Genomic DNA, 16,731 nt, shown 5'->3' with positions numbered 1-16,731 from the left:
TTAGAGGAGTGGTGATGAAGATTTTTTTCATTAAGAGGAAAGTGATGAGGTGGATTAGGAACTCATTGCCTGACAGGATTGTTGAAGCCAGACATCCTCACCACATTTAAAGAGTATTTGGATATCCACTTAAAGTGCCACAAACTACAAGGCTACAGACCAAGAGCTAAAACATGGGATTAAGTTGGAGAGCTCTTTATTGTCTGACACAGACCCGATGGGCTGAATGGCCACCTACTGTGTCATACATTTCTATGATTCAAAGATTTCCCCTTACTGTCATTGTGATTTGCAGAAGGTTCTGCTGTATCTGCAGTTGCTGTTGACTCTTTTGCTAAATCTTCAAGCTAAATTAACTTTTAGTTCATGTAGCCATACCTTATCTGAGGCATTGATGCTCTTTGTTAATTAACTGACAGAGGAGGAGAAACACAGGAAAACATGCACTTCCGGAACAAAAAATAACTAGATGGACCATTTTGTCTACTCAGCAAATGTTTAACAGTGAACATTATAGAACTCACAAGCCTGTTAGAATTATTGTGCTGGTCTTGGATTAAAGAATCTCTTCAGTGCAGAAGGAGGCCATTTGGCCCATCGAGCCTGCATCGACAGCAATCCCACCCAATCCCCGTAACCCTACGCACTTAACTTGCGAATCCCCCTGACACTGAGGAGCAATTTAACATGACCAATCCACCTAACCCGCACATCTTTGGATGATGGTCGGGTGTTATTATTCCCAGGGAATGCTTTCTGGCTCAAATTCAGACTGGCATGACCTAATCTGTATAGTTTACTGCTGAGGCCCACAGTTGACATCAGCTCAGTTTGCTCTCTCCACAGATAGTGACTAACTTGACATGTATTTCCAGCATTTCCTGTCTTTGTTAAAGTTGTATTCCTTCTTTACATGTAGAATGAAGCAGCAATTTGGATTAATGTGTTAATCCATATTCTAATATTTAGTAGGAGTCTAGCTTAATTCAACAACTGTTGGATGGAACGCAGGTAGGTGTATAATGTTTTGAGTCTTAAAATCGTCTCTAAACAGTTTTACTTTCCACTCCCACACAAAAGTCTAAAACGAGCCCTGAGGTCTCAGTTAAAGACAGTAATGAAATTTGCAAACAAGCATGTTCCATGCTGTAGACGTCTGCAATTTCCGTTAGGTTAAATTGGAGGTGGATTCCACTGCCAGTGGTGACAACACAGCAGAACACAAAACCACACAAATATTTAACTGGATCACATTAAATGCCACAGTAGCCCACTGCACAAGTTGTTATAATTAGATACTGAATTCACTGATTTGTGTGATTGATAACAGTATGACCTGTACATACTTTGCCAGATAGTAGATAACAATTGCACCTCTTTCTCGGGATTTTCATTTTTAGTCAGAAGCCTGTCTAACTGACGTTTCATAAATTTAACAATAAAGACAAAATATTCTGTTACCTCTCAACAGGCAGGCTGTCACAATGGAGAGAGGAACCTAGTTAATGGGCGGAATTATCTGAACTTAGTCTCTGGCAAAACATCGGGATCGTTAATGGGCCAGGTACCCATCGACAGCTAAAATGGGCTTTGTCAGCGTTCTTTACCTGAGCCAGAGCATTCCTCTTCTGGATTCCCTGACCAACAAGGGAGGATAGGCAGGATTTCTAATTCAAAGGACCCTGACATGGGTTACAATGGCTCAGATGGACATGGATTTTTGAGGCTTCAGCAGCCGCAGGAATGGAGAGGAGACTTGAGAAGACTGCTTTCCCAGGGTGGGGCTGAGAGTGGTGGGTGGAGGAGATGGATTTGAGGGGATGTGGTCCTGTCATGTGGCCATGGCTGTAGCTCTTCATTGATCAAAATCTCCCCAACCTGTTTGTTTCACTGAAGAAGCACTTGCCATTGTGCACTCGCCTTGTTTACCCCAACAAATTACTGACGAATGAGGAAATGAGTCTGCTGGCTGCTGAAACCATAATTGAGGTTAAAACAGTACCAATGGCCTAGTCCATCCCATGTAAAATTGTGGACAGGTTGGAGGTGGGAAGGCCGCCTGAGGAATTTGATGGGCCTGCAACCCCACCCACAGTGGCCAGTAAAATTCTGCCCCATTACTTGGGTATGTTTTGGTGAAAGTATTCCGCTTGAGAACAGTACAGAATTGGCTGTTCTTTACTGCGAGTTCTGTGCTTCATTTGTAATCATAGCAAGGTGACTGAATCTGAAAATTCTAGAAGAACAGGAAGATTAAATGTATATTAAACTGTATCAAATTAAACCACAGACAAAACCTCTGCTTTTTGACACTTTAGTTTCTCACTGTTTTCCAAAGCAGTATTACTTAAACACAAGACATAGGTGATAAAATGGGCTACAACTTCATACTCTATATAAAAACATATTTCCCTGTGAATTATGTGGCTGAGAATACAGTTATCTTACAACAGCTAACCAAAAGAGTGCTTACGGTGTCAATAAGGTGAAAAGTAATTCAACTACTGTGGTTTAACACATCCGAAAGAGGGTGTGACTAAACATTTCAACATCTTCTGCAGTCTTTTCTACAACAATATGTCCTGGAACTAACAAGGGAGGATAGCAGTCCATGTTAGATTTAGTAATCAGCAATGACCCAGATTTAGTTAACAGCCTAACAGTGTGTGAACATTTATCTAACAGCAACCATTATACAATCCAGTTCAACTGTGGAAAAACTGAAACAGCTGCTAACATTTAGGTAAAATTGACTTCAGTGGAATGAAACAGTGGAATGAGATTGTCCATTGTCAACAGGGGAAATCTGCTCATTGGCAAAACAATAGAAGATCAATGGGTGATGCTCAAAAAAGAATTTGTGGTAAAGAACCAGGTTATACCGTAAGGGGCAGGAGCTCAGTTTACCAAAAAAGACAGCCATTTACACACCACTAAAGAATGAAGTGACAAAATAAAACTAAAGGAAAAAGCTAAAAGATGCTAAACTAGAACAGATCCTGACAATTGGGAAAGATAGAAAGGGCAGCGGTAAGAGCTACAAAAGGGGGAGTATGCAAATAAATTGCAAGATATATCAAAGTTAACACATGGGGGAAATTTTCCTCTCCTGATTTTGAGGGTCGGGCTGGTGGTGAGAGCAGGAAATGCTGTATGATTCCCAAAATGCAGGTTACACTGGCGGGATTTCTCATTCCGATTATCTCTGCACCCTGCCGATGCCGTAATGGAAATCCCAATGTTGAACACTGGGATCTCCATTTGAATGCAGTTAAGTCTGATTATCAGGCCTTTGCTCCTGATAGTCTACTCTGTAAGGTTATCTATTCATGTCGGTGCAAGGGCATACCAACATAAATCACAACAGCTCCCCCACGATGTGTACCTAGTGAGCAGATCCTGCTGGAGGCCAGCAGGGGAGTACATCCTCCAGAAAGGAGAGGGTCATGTCCACCAATACCCTGGCACTGCCCAAGGGTGTTCTGTACTGGGGGAGGGTGTGTGGTGGTGTTGTGTGTGTGTGGGGGAAGGGATGTTATGTGTGTGTGTGGGGGGGAGGGGTGTTGTGTGTGTGTGTGGGGAATGTTGTGCGTGTGTGGCGGGGGGGTGTTGTGTGTGGGGGTGTGTGTGTGCGGGGGGGGTGGTGTTGTGTATGTGTGTGGGGAATGTTGTGTGTGTGCGGGGGGGGGTGTTGTGTGTGGGGGTGTGTGTGTGCGGGGGGGGTGTTGTGGTATATGCGGGGGGTTGCTGTGGTGTGTGTGTGCAGGGGTTGTGTGTGTGTGGGGGTGTTCAGGTGTGTGAGTGTGGGGAGGGTGTTGGGGTGTGTGTGTGCGGGGGGGGTGTTGGGGTGTGTGTGCGGGGGAGTGGTGTTGGGGTATGTTTGCGGGGGTTGTGTGTGCGGGGGGTTGTTCGGGTGTGTGTGCGGGGGGGTGTTCGGGTGTGTGTGCAGGGGGGTGTTCGGGTGTGTGTGCGGTTGGGGTGTGTGTGCGGGGGGGGGTGTTGGGGTGTATTTGCGGGGGTTGTGTGTGCGGGGGGGGGTGTTCGGGTGTGTGTGCAGGGGGGTGTTCGGGTGTGTGTGCAGGGGGGTGTTCGGGTGTGTGTGCGGTTGGGGTGTTGGGGTGTGTGTGCGGGGGAGGGTGTTGGGGTGTGTGTGTGCGGGGGGGTGTTGGGGTGTGTTTGCGGGGGTTGTGTGTGCGGGGGGGGTGTTCAGGTGTGTGTGCAGGGGGTGTTCGGGTGTGTGCGCGGAGAGGGTGTTGGGGTGTGTGCGGTTGGGGTGTTGGGGTGTGTGTGCTGTTGGGGTGTGTGTGCGGGGGGGTGTTGGGGTGTGTGTGGGGATTTGTGTGCAGGGGGCTGTTGGGGTCTGCGTGAGAGTTTGTGTGTGGGGGGTGTTGGAGTGCTTGCGGGGGGACTGTTGGGGTCTGTGTGGGGGTTTGTGTGTAGGGGGGTTTTAGGGTGTGTGTGCGGGGAGGGTGTTGGGGTGTGTATGTGGAGAGGGTGTTGGGGTGTGTGTGCGGGGGAGTGTTGGGGTGTGTGTGGGGGTTTGTGTGTGGGGGGGTGTTGCATGTGTGGGGTGGTTGTGTATGTGTGTGGGGGTGTGTGTGTGTGCAGGTGGCATTGTGGTTTATGAGTGTGTGTGTGTGAGGGGGTGTTGTGTGTGTTGGTGTGTGTGTTGGGGGGGCGGCTGCTGTATTATTTATAGCTAGTGTTTAAGCACAAAACATGGGCTGGTGTTAAAATGGGATACAAACTCTCACATGGATTAAAAGAATTACATTTCCCTGTGAATTTTGTAACATGGAATACAAATTGTTTTTTCACAGCTAGCCAAAAAAGATGCTGACAGTGTAAAAAATACTGAAAAGTAACTCATTTAGTGTGGTTTAACACATCCAATAAAGGGTGTGACTAAATATTACAACACCTTCTAGGGTGTCGCACTTAAGAAAAAAAGAATGTTTGGGTTTAATTTTGTTGATTTAAAAAAAAGCATCTGTGATAATCTTAGCAATTCAACTAATTTGGGGAAATTATTGCTCTAAGATATTACATCTGTAGTTTATTGGATTGCCTAAATTCTCTTCAGCTTCATGTGGAATTTTAGCAGTGGAATATTAATTGTATAAATGCAGTTTTTGTCAGCTATTGAGATAATATACCCAGTGGAATTTTCAGAGGCAGGTTTAACTTGGAGTAAATATCAGGGGTGCAGAAACTTAAGTGAGTGGCAGGGTCCAGAGGGGCAATCTTTCACGCAGAGGGTGGTGAGTGTCTGGAACAAGCTGCCAGAGATGGTAGTAGAGGCGGGTACAATTTTGTCTTTTAAAAAGCATTTGGACAGTTACATGGGTAAGATGGGTATAGAGGGATATGGGCCAAATGTGGGCAATTGGAATTAGCTTAGGGGTTTAAAAAAAAGGGGCGGCATGGACAAGTTGGGCCGAAGGGTCTGTTTCCATGCTGTAAACCTCTATGACTCTATAACTCCCCATGGAATTCTAGGCCCGGGAGATTTGAACTCCCAGGCCTCACTTGCACATCCACCTCTGATTTCTGCCCAGGAATATTGGGAACAATGTCACCGCATTCAGGAGTCCGAATTGCTGAGGGTCATGTTTTTGCTCCTGGGGGTACATGGGGCACCTTTTCAGGGAATTTTGGCTACTGTCACAATGTTCAGGTCAATTGATGTAATTTGTTTTGTTGCATTCTGTTGATGAGGAATTAAAACAAGATTTTCCATTTATTTGGTGAGGATATGTTCCCCTTAAGAATCAGTGACTGCAGGAAGATACTTTTGTTTGAAAATGAACACATTGTGCCACGCAGTTTCTGGAATGATGAATGAGTATTTTGTTAAAACACTTATTGTTTGGAAAGTGAGTGAAGATAACATATTTTACCTTAATGTGATCATGGTGGTGTAGAAATAACATGCAATTTATATAATATTGTTTGCGAACCAATTTCACAGTGGCAGCTGCATTAGAATGGCTAGTATTTCACTCAAGAAATTCGGATTTCAATCCTAGTCTTGACCGACATTCCTCAGAACAGTTTTGTTACTGTCAGCCAGGTTCTCTGTTGGACTGAGGTTAGCCTATGTGAAGTAGGTATTTTGTGTTGTAATGATGAAAATTTGTCCCTAGTACACTCGGGAGGGATCTGCCTGTGCCTCTGTAACTTCTTAAAACTTTGATACTTATTGCATACATTTCTTATATATTACTGTCCACCAGGCCAAAGGCTTCCTGTTATAAAATTTACCATGCAGTTAAAGCCTACAAAATCTGCTCCCTTGGTTACCAAGTGATTTTATCTATCAGATCAAATATGTCAGCGTATATTCAGCCAGCCTGCTATTGATCAGCATAATGTGGAAATGCCGGGGTTGGACTGGGGTAAACACGGTAAGGAGTCTAACAACACCAGGTTAAAGTCCAACAGGTTTATTTGGTAGCAAACACCACTAGCTTTCGGAGCGCTGCTCCTTCAGCCAGATGGGACACGGTGGACAGAGTACCTTTCGTCGTCCAGTACTTCCCCGGAGCGGAGAAGCTACGGCATCTCCTCCGGAGCCTTCAACATGTCAATGATGAAGACGAACATCTCGCCAAGGCCATCCCCACACCCCCACTTCTTGCCTTCAAACAACCGCACAACCTCAAACAGACCATTGTCCGCAGCAAACTACCCAGCCTTCAGGAGAACAGTGACCACGACACCACACAACCCTGCCACAGCAACCTCTGCAAGACGTGCCGGATCATCGACACGGATGCCATCATCTCACGTGAGAACACCATCTACCAGGTACACGGTACCTACTCTTGCAACTCGGCCAACGTTGTCTACCTGATACGCTGCAGGAAAGGATGTCCCGAGGCATGGTACATTGGGGAAACCATGCAGACGCTACGACAACGGATGAATGAACACTGCTCGACAATCACCAGGCAAGACTGTTCTCTTCCTGTTGGGGAGCACTTCAGTGGTCACGGGCATTCAGCCTCTGATCTTCAGGTAAGCGTTCTCCAAGGTGGCCTTCACGACACACGACAGCGCAGAGTCGCTGAGCAGAAACTGATAGCCAAGTTCCGCACACATGAGGATGGCCTAAACCGGGATGTTGGGTTTATGTCACACTATCAGTTACCCCCACAGCTTGCAGAATCTCACTGGCTGTCCTGTCTGGAGACAATACACATCTCTTTAACCTGTGCTTAATGCTCCCTCCGCTCACATTGTCTGTATCTTTAAGACCTGGTTAGCTGTAGAAATTCGCATTCTAATCAGTATTCTATAACTTGATTTTGTGTCTCTGTGCCCTGTTTGAGAGCACATTTCCACTCCATCTGATGAAGGAGCAGCGCTCCGAAAGCTAGTGGCGTTTGCTACCAAATAAAACTGTTGGACTTTAACCTGGTGTTGTTAGACTCCTTACATTGATCAGCATAACCAGCTAAACCACAACTGGCTTTCACCACACCCAGCTACTCAAAGTATAACTACTGCTTTCTTACCACCAGCAACCAGCACCAGAGACCTACCATTCACTCGCAGCTTCCAGTAATGCAAGAAAAGATTTGGGGACCTGGGACATGGGAGAGAGGTGATAGAAGTCTGGGAGGGTATGGTTCCCTGCACTACTTAAAACAAGATGAAAACAATCCTGCAAAAATGTGACTGCTACAATCCTTACTGTTTGACAGGAGTGCAGGCGACAGCCTGGTATACAATCAGATCATGATATAGTACATACAGTTCGCAGATAAATCCATATTTCAATGTACCCTTAGTCCATGCTGGCATTCTATTCCTTCTCCAGTCCATACTGACACTCTTCCCTTCCTCCATGGTCCATAGTGACACTCTTCCCCTATCTCCATGGTCCATACTGACACTCTTCCCCTACCTCCATGGTCCATAGTGACACTCTTCCCCTTCCTCCATGGTCCATAGTGACACTCTTCTCCTTCCTCCATGGTCCATACTGGCACTCTTCCCCTATCTCCATGGTCCATACTGACACTCTTCCCCTGTCTCCATAGTCTATTACTAACACTATTTCCTTATCTCCATAATCTATACTGACACTCTTCCCTTACCTCCATAGTCCATAGTCACTCTTTGTTACCCTTCCCTCTGTGCCTCCTTTCCTTTAATGCGAGTCTACACTAGGACTTGCTATGCTCCTCACTCGCCGCTTCCCTATTTACCACTTTTTCTTCCCCTCTTCCCACCTGGGTTTTGCTGCAGCTCCCTGCATCAGTGCTGCTCCACCTTGTACCCACCTGCATTTCTACTGTCTGTAGTTGCAGTCAATCATTCCAGCTTTTGCTACAATATCAACAAGAATCAATAGCAGGCATAGCTGGACTTGAATTAAACTAACGAGATGTGGTGGGGACCCAAGTGTCAGTTCATCTAGCTAAAAAGAACAGAATATACACTTGTAAATAAATATTTAAAATGAGTACATGCTGTATGCCTGCATGTCCCTCCACTACACATCTGTCTAGATTAGTATCATGTGTCAAGATCACAAATTGTCTTGGTTTTCAAAGGATTAATTTACAATATAGTTGCTAACCTTCTGCTTTTGGTTTGGTATCAGTATTTCCAGAAGCAATTATATGGAAAACAGATGGTTGCTGAGCTTGATGAATGGGGTGACTTCAGCTATTGAGTGTTTTCCAGGTGCCGACAGGGGCTGGATATACCATAACATCAGGCATGGATTCTTACCTCAGTCACTATTGCAGCCATTACATGTTGAGAATATTCTTCAGAGAAAAGCCTGGTATTCTTCTTTCTCCTAAAGTTTTTACTGCAATTCCCCAAATTTATTCAGGAATTGCCACTGCCTCACCCCTGAGCTATTTTATGATGATGTTCAACAGATATTGGCGGCATGGTGGTTGGCACTGCTGCCTCACAGCACCAGGGACCTGGGTTCAATTCCGGCCTCGGGTCACTGTGTGGAGTTTGCACTTTCTCCCTGTGTCTGCGTGGGTTTTCTCTGGGCGCTCCGGTTTTCTCCCACACTCCAACGATGTGCAGGTTCAGTTGATTGGCCATAATAAATTGACCCGAGTAACCGGGTGATTAGCAGGGTAAATATGTTAGGTTACGGGAATAGGGGCTGGGTGGGATTGTGGTCGGTGCAGACTCAATGGGCTGAATGGCCTCCTTCGGCTCTGTAGAGATTCTATGATTTTATGATGATATTGAAATGGACAGTGAAATGCAATTGCATTCAAATACTGCTCAATATTTCAAAGGCTCAAAGATGCAAAACATTCTATTATTTACAACCATCATTTTGAATTGTGGTGTCACATATTTAATTTTTATTATACTGGGATGTACCTACCATATGTGCATTTAAACATTGATTAAATTATGCTCTGTAGAGTGTAATATATTAATACTGAAATGTAAAATAGGTGTTTATGGATCTGCAAAACATATTCCCTCAAATTGATTTGATTTTATTTATTATTGTCGCATGTATTGGTATACAATGAAAAGTATTGTTTCTTGCGCGCTATACAGGTAAAGCATACTGTTGGTAGTGAAGGAAAAGAGGAAGTGCAGAATATAGTGTTACAGGCATAGCTAGGATGCAGAGAAAGATCAACTTAATATAAGGTAGTTCCATTCAAAAGTCTAATGGCAGCAGGGAAGAAGCTGTCCTTGAGTCAGTTGATGCGTGACCTCAGACGTTTGTATCTTTTTCCTGGTGGAAGAAGGTGGAAGAGAGAATGTCCGAGGTGCGTGGGATCCTTGGTTATGCTAGCTGCTTTTCTGAGGCAGTGGGAAGTGTAGACAGAGTTAGTAGATGGGAAGCTGGTTTATGTGATGGACCGGGCTTCATTCACAACCCTTTGTAGTTTCTTGCGGTCTTGGTCAGAGCAGGAGCCATATCAAGTTGTGATACATCCAGAAAGTTGTAGCGGACATGCTGAATTTCCTTAGCGTCCTGAGAAAGTAGAGGCATTGGTGGGCTTTCTTAACTATGGCATCAGTGGAGGGACAGGGCAGGTTGTTGGTGATCGGGACAACTAGAAACTTGAAGCTCTCAACCATTTCTATTTCATCCCCGTTGATGCAAGTCCTCCACTACACTTCCTGAAGTTGATGACTATCTCCTTCATTTTACTGAAATTGAGGAAGAGATTAATGTCATCACACCAATTCATCAGATTCTCCATGTTTTCTTTTGTATTTTCCCAAAGAGAACATTGAGAGACGGTTATTGCAGGTTGACATAAAAAGAGAAAATGCTGGAAAAACTCATCAGGTCTGGCAGCAGATGTGGAGAGAGAAACAGAGTTAGTCCGTAAAGTCATGTGGGCTCGAAACATTAACTGTTTCTCTCTTCACAGATGTATCAGACCTGTTGAGTTGTTCCAGCATTTTCTGATTTTATTTCAGATTTCCAACATCCGCAGTATTTTGCTTTTGTTGCAGGTCAGTTCTTTGGAGGCTGCCAAGTTTTAAGTCCCTCAAATTGCAAACAGAAGCAAAACTAAATGTGAAAGCTGAAGAAATAGTACGTGTAGGTCCATTGGAATTCCCCTCGACTGACTCATGTGCAAACCAAGAGTTGATAATTATGACAGAGAAGAGGCAATTTGACAGCCTACAATGCTGTACATTGATGTGTTGTAACTAGCCAGCCAAATAAATTAATCTGAGCTAAGTGGAGCTATGAGCATACAATCTTAAAAGGGAAGACAGCAAATAACTGCTAGTGATGCAATTACACTAAAAGTTTAGCATGGGTTTGAGGTAATATCTACTTTGCACTGATACTAAACTGTTAGATTTTGAGACTTGGATCATTCTGATTTGGAAGTGAAATGAGACTTCCTGGAGGTGGTATTCTCATTGAGGTACTATTTGGTACCTCAATTCAGTATGGCAGGGGTTCTCAAACTGGGGTCCGTGGACACCCAGGGGTCTGTAAGGGGTCTCCAGGAGGGTCCATTACTCTGGCGGCCTCCACATGACTGGCAAACGCCAGTTCCAACGTGCAAAATTTAAAAATAATTAGAGAAAATAATAGGTCAATTGGGGCAAGGCCTCTTTGAGCACTGGACTAATCAGCCCATCAGCATCCAGCGCTCTGAGAGACCTTGCTCTGATTGGCTCCTTTGATTTATTCAGTCTGGGCAGAAAAACCCATGGCCAACAGTGAAGATGGAAGATGAGCCGGCAGGAGGCGAGATGTGGCGTCGGCAATGGTGGCAGCAATGGCAGGAGAGGTGGCAGACTGGGTGGCATCCTGACAATAATGACCAAGGCCAATAACTGTGGATTTTGCAATTATGGAATACAAATAAAAAATGATGCAAATATCCAGTAGGGCCCTTAGCATCTGTAGTGATAGAGTGACAGGATTACATTCCAGCGAGTTTAACTTCTGCGCTGACAATTATTTGCACTGTAACAGTCTTTTTATACAAAGGAAGAAGAAAGGAACGATGGAGGGAGGAGGAAAGAACTAAAGGTATGCTCCATGATAGGTTTCCTCCCACAGTCCAAAGATTTGCAGGTTACCGGGAATTGGCCATGATGAATTGCCCCTCAGTGTCAGGGGATTAGCAGGGTAAATACATGGGGTTATGGGGATTGGGCCTGGGTGGGATTGTGGTCAGTGTAGACTTGATGGGCCAAATGGCTTCCTTCTGCACCGTAGGGATTCTATTTAAGTCAAGAGAAATTAATAACAAAATAAAATATATAGTAAGAGGCAAAGTGGGTGACAATGGGAGTTTTTATAGGGGAGTTCCTCAGATGTAGTTTATTTGGTCCATCACTTCTGCACTGGCTCTTTCAAAATGCAACCCAATGCATCCAATCAAACCTCTCTACACCAGAAACCATGAACATTTTCCTACATCAAACAGCTTCCCATTTCATTCAAGGGCATTTATTTCATCCATATCTAACACACACTCAGGCACTGTATTCCCAAAACATACATTGCACATTCTGGAACTTTTGCTGGTCAAATTAAACCATTGTCCTTTGGTTAACTATCCTTCAGACATTGGGGGCAGTTTCTTTTTATTTATTCTATCTAAAACCTTCTTGATTTCAAATACCACTGTCAAAACCTCCTTAGAGTTCATTGCTCTAAAGAGCTTAAGCACAGCTTCCACACTTTATAATTGAAACCATTTAAATAATTCTCAGTTGCACCCAATCCTGATATCGCATACCCTTTCTAAAGAATGCTGCCCAGAATTTGATACAATAATCCAGAGTCATTATTGTCATAATGTCCTTGTTGTATTTTTGTACCCCACAGCGTTCTGTTTGAATTCCTGTTCCTCTGTGCCCATGCCTTGTTTACCAAATAATATCGTTTGTCAATAGATTCTCAAAGTCTAAGAAGAATGACCCGTTTTATGTTAGATGCACAAATAACAGCTTCTCTGAATTACAGGAGCACATACAGCAACATATATAAGCTGAGGAGAGACAGGAATCTGGGAGATTATTTGTGTAACCAGGGCACAGGACATTTTACTGCCACTAAATAGATATCGATGTCCTAGACAATATTTTCTGCCTTCCCACTAAAGGTGGAAAAGGAAAGTGTCCCCATTTAATTTTTCATTCAAACCTTGACACATTTGCATTTGGAAGGATTCCTGAAGGTTGCATACATGCTGTGTTAATGTCCAATACAGCTTTTTAGCTTTTCTTATTGAGTAACTAGTTGTTTAAGCTTTTTAAAGCATTCTTAAACAATTTCCTTAAAAATATTTAATAGCCAAAGAGATCCACCATATGTATGTAATAAGGGTGCAGAACAGAAAACTGGGCTGATTCCGGGAGAAGCTATATTATTTATAGAAATGTATTAAATCCACCACAGAGGGAACTCTTGGCATCAAATTTCTAACTGCTGCAGGACAACTTTGCCAATGAGTGCATCATCATTAAAAGCGGATGTGCAACCATCCATTTTTTACAAGGATGTCAACTTTTCCACAACCCATTCACATAGAGACTTTGAAAAAAGCTTGTTTAGGGTTGTCTGAAGTTGGTTGACCTGTGAGACGGATATATTTGTACACAAGAACGAAAATTGGAGTTATTGAGATCAAGTGACATGTAACAGATGATAAGTCTTTGTCCGTAATGTCACCTGTAATTGTTCCCCGAATTTACCAAGTTTTGTGTGGTGCCCCTGACATCATAGGGATTTTGGACAAATTGGGTCAGGTTCACCATGGCCAATAAAGCAGGGCCCAGCAGGGGGTGGCTTGTTCATGAGGGTAGGCTGTCTTTCGGCAGGGAGCCACCTGGCTGCCTGGGGAACCCTCCATGGTCTCAGTGCCAAATCAGGAGGGGCCCTGTGTCTGCCAGGAGGTGTGAGGGTATGATTTCCCTATGTGACAAAGCAGAGGCGGCATGAAGAAGCGGTTAAGTAGCCTAGCCAACCCATCAGATCTTACACACCTTTGCACCCACCCCTACCTTGAGCATGTTTCCTGGGGCCCATAAGATCCCAGCCACTGTGTGCAAATTGGCTTTCACTGTCCCTTACAAGAAACAAAGTAGAGTAGTGAAAGACAGTTTTGGGGCAAGAGTTATAAGACTGTCCAAGGGAGAGTCAGAGACTGATCTGGGGCTGAGGTCAGGCTCTCAGGGGCATAATGAAGAGACCTTCCTGCAGTTGTATGTGCCACGTTAGATGGCTCTGCATGGCATACATGTCTCGGTCCTGGTTCTGGGTAGGGGAGGGCTTCTCTGGGCAGTGACAATCATGCAAAGTATAGTATGGTCACTGATTAAGTCATTTGGCTCTGGGGGTTTGTGTCATGGTTCAGTAACATTCAGGGGAGGCATTCGTCAATAGCTTAAAAGTCATGCGGGAAGGTAGCGGATGATCTCATTGTGGGCTTCCCAAATAGTAAGCATGCATGTGGCCTCAAGGCAGGGAAGGGTCAGGTTGACAAATGTTAGGGACATTAGAATTAAAGGTTTTGGGAAGAAAAGGAATATCCACATGAAAAATGACGGAGTTAAGGCTAAGAGGGGGGACGGGATAGTGATAGGAGGACTGAGAATTAGGAGGCGGTGAGTATGGAGGAGGATGGGAAGAACTTGGTGGGTAGGGGAGAGGTTTGAAACTGATCACATGCACAAATGTCAGCAGTATCATTTTCACATTCACCTAAGAATGACACAGATTTCGAAACAAACTAGAAAAGAATCAACCAGAGAGAGGATCCCTGGGCATGTGGGAGGAGTTCAGCACAGCAATCCTTGGTCAATTGAAGGGTCATCTTATAGATTTCCTTCTCAAACCATGAAGAGAATGGCTGAGCTGAGTGCTGGACTTGAGGGTCTAATGCACAATGCATGAACTTGATTTATTTACTAATGTTGCACATTTAGGCGAGAATCCATTAAGTTAACATGCTGCAATGCAGATGGTCTTAATTGGTATCTGATTGTAGCAGAGGCAAGTGAGAATGGATGTGGGGTCAAACAATTAGGGACCCAGCTGCTGCACAGAGGCAGCATGAGCCTCACAAGCCTCAATGATCCAGCGTACTGGTCATGGCATTCAACACACCATGCTTACAGTGATGACATAAGTGCAAGGATTTGGTAGTTATTGTCAAGGCCATTGGAGGATAACCTGACTGTAGGTTATAGGACATGGGTCTTTTGACCCTAATTAAGACCCTCATTGTGAATGTGCAGTCATGTCTGAGGGGAAAGTTCAGCGTCCTGTCATCCTTCATGATGGTACCATCCTGCAAGGGGTGGCTTGGTATGCCATGTGCAGACAGAGGGCAAGTCAAAAGCTAGAGACTGGATTCCTGCCTTGAATATGGATGGAGACTATTCAAGGGGAACCACCATTGGCTCAATTGTATCTGTTCACAAGAGAGCGGCAGTACTGGGGACAACTATGAGGACAACTATGAGAGACCAGGCTGCAAGGGCAGTGTGGGGGTATCAGTGATGGGGAGTTACCCTACCTCATGAGGCATAAAGACACTCTCATTAGGGGAAGGGCAAATGCAGTGAAACCTAAAACCTTCACTCTGTTAATAGTGTGAGCCCAGAGGGGATTACTGGACAGGAAGTTTAAATCCACTTCTCTACAAACTCTGACCATCAGGTAGAGCAGTAAAAGAGTGTTTGTTGTTCTCATGCAAGGCTGTTGAACTGAACAGCATTAAAGGCCTGGAAGAATGAGGCTGCCTTCTAAAGAATTGATTGAAAAGCTAATTGCAGACCTCTCAAGATTCAGCTGTGTCTCGTCAAGGTGAATGCTGTTGTCATAATGACTAACTGACAATTCCTTGAGTTCAGCGTGCCAGTTTAATAGCCAGAGCTAGATCTATTGCACAATCTGAAGACAAAAGTTAACCCTTTCGAACACCAAGCTCGAAGACTATTCAAGTGTCTTTCAAGTCAAGCCTCAGCAGTACACAGCTCGCACTGTGGACAACATGGTGATAGCAGACACCACTGACCCTGTCCAAAATCATGACTGGCACCATCTTTGATACATGTTGTCATGCATTCTCTCTGATGCACTTTAGCAGTATGCAAGGTAGGGATTTATGTTATTTTGCTGGAGGGGGAATGTGTGGGTCAGATGCCATGAGACTGGAGACTCAATGCTATTCATCTTGCTGCAGTGCAGGGGAAACTGTGGGGAAGGAAGGAACTCTTCCCCTTAGCAGATGGACCTATAATCAGGGTGCATAAGTTAAGGGTAAGAGGTTTGGAGAAGTTGTGAGGAAAAGCTTTTTCACCCAGAGGATGATGGGAATCTGGAACTCACTGCCTGAAAAGGTAGTAGAGATGGGAACCCTCACAACATTTAAGAAGTCTTTAGATGAGCACTTGAAATGCCATAGCATACAAGGCTACGGGCTAAATGCTGGAAAATGGGATCAGAATAGAAAGGCGCTTGATGGCCAGTGCGGACACGATGGGCCAAAAAGCTCTTTCCATGCTCTATGGCTCTATGTCTAACTCAGAGCTGCATTTGCCCTGCCAATGACAGGCACATCATGGGGTCCATAAGAGCTGGAATTATAGACTCGGGCACTGCAGGTCCCTCTATGTATTTCGCTCCAGGTTTTCACTTCAATGTTACACCCAAGGTGGGCAGGAGTGCGGTTGCCTATAGCAGGGCTACTTCACTCTATCCTCAATGTGAAAGGGACATAGCACAGCCATTCTCACACTCCACAGGAATGAAGCACTGGGTGTGTGCTTGGATCCACCAAGCTTGGCAGCATCAAATTGACAGGCTGGAGGCTCTGTGAGTGAACAGAGTGATTTATTATTTCTAACGGGGCGGCACGGTAGCACAGTGGTTAGCACTGCTGCTTCACAGCTCCAGGGTCCCGGGTTCGATTCCCGGCTCGGTCACTGTCTGTGTGGAGTTTGCACATTCTCCTCGTGTCTGCGTGGGTTTCCTCCGGGTGCTCCGGTTTCCTCCCACAGTCCAAAGATGTGCGGGTTAGGTTGATTGGCCAGGTTAAAAATTGCCCCTTAGAGTCCTGGGATGCGTACGTTAGAGGGATTAGCGGGTAAATATGTGGGGGTAGGGCCTGGGTGGGATTGTGGTCGGTGCAGACTCGATGGGCCGAATGGCCTCCTTCTGCAGTGTAGGGTTTCTATTCTATTCTATTCTATTCTAACTATATACAGTGGTAACCTCTCTACACTTGTGCC

The sequence above is a fragment of the Mustelus asterias genome, chromosome 1, assembly GCF_964213995.1.
Source record: "Mustelus asterias chromosome 1, sMusAst1.hap1.1, whole genome shotgun sequence".
Classification (NCBI taxonomy): domain Eukaryota; kingdom Metazoa; phylum Chordata; class Chondrichthyes; order Carcharhiniformes; family Triakidae; genus Mustelus; species Mustelus asterias.
The sequence above is the reverse complement of the archived record's forward strand: the minus strand, read 5'-3'. Positions refer to the sequence as shown.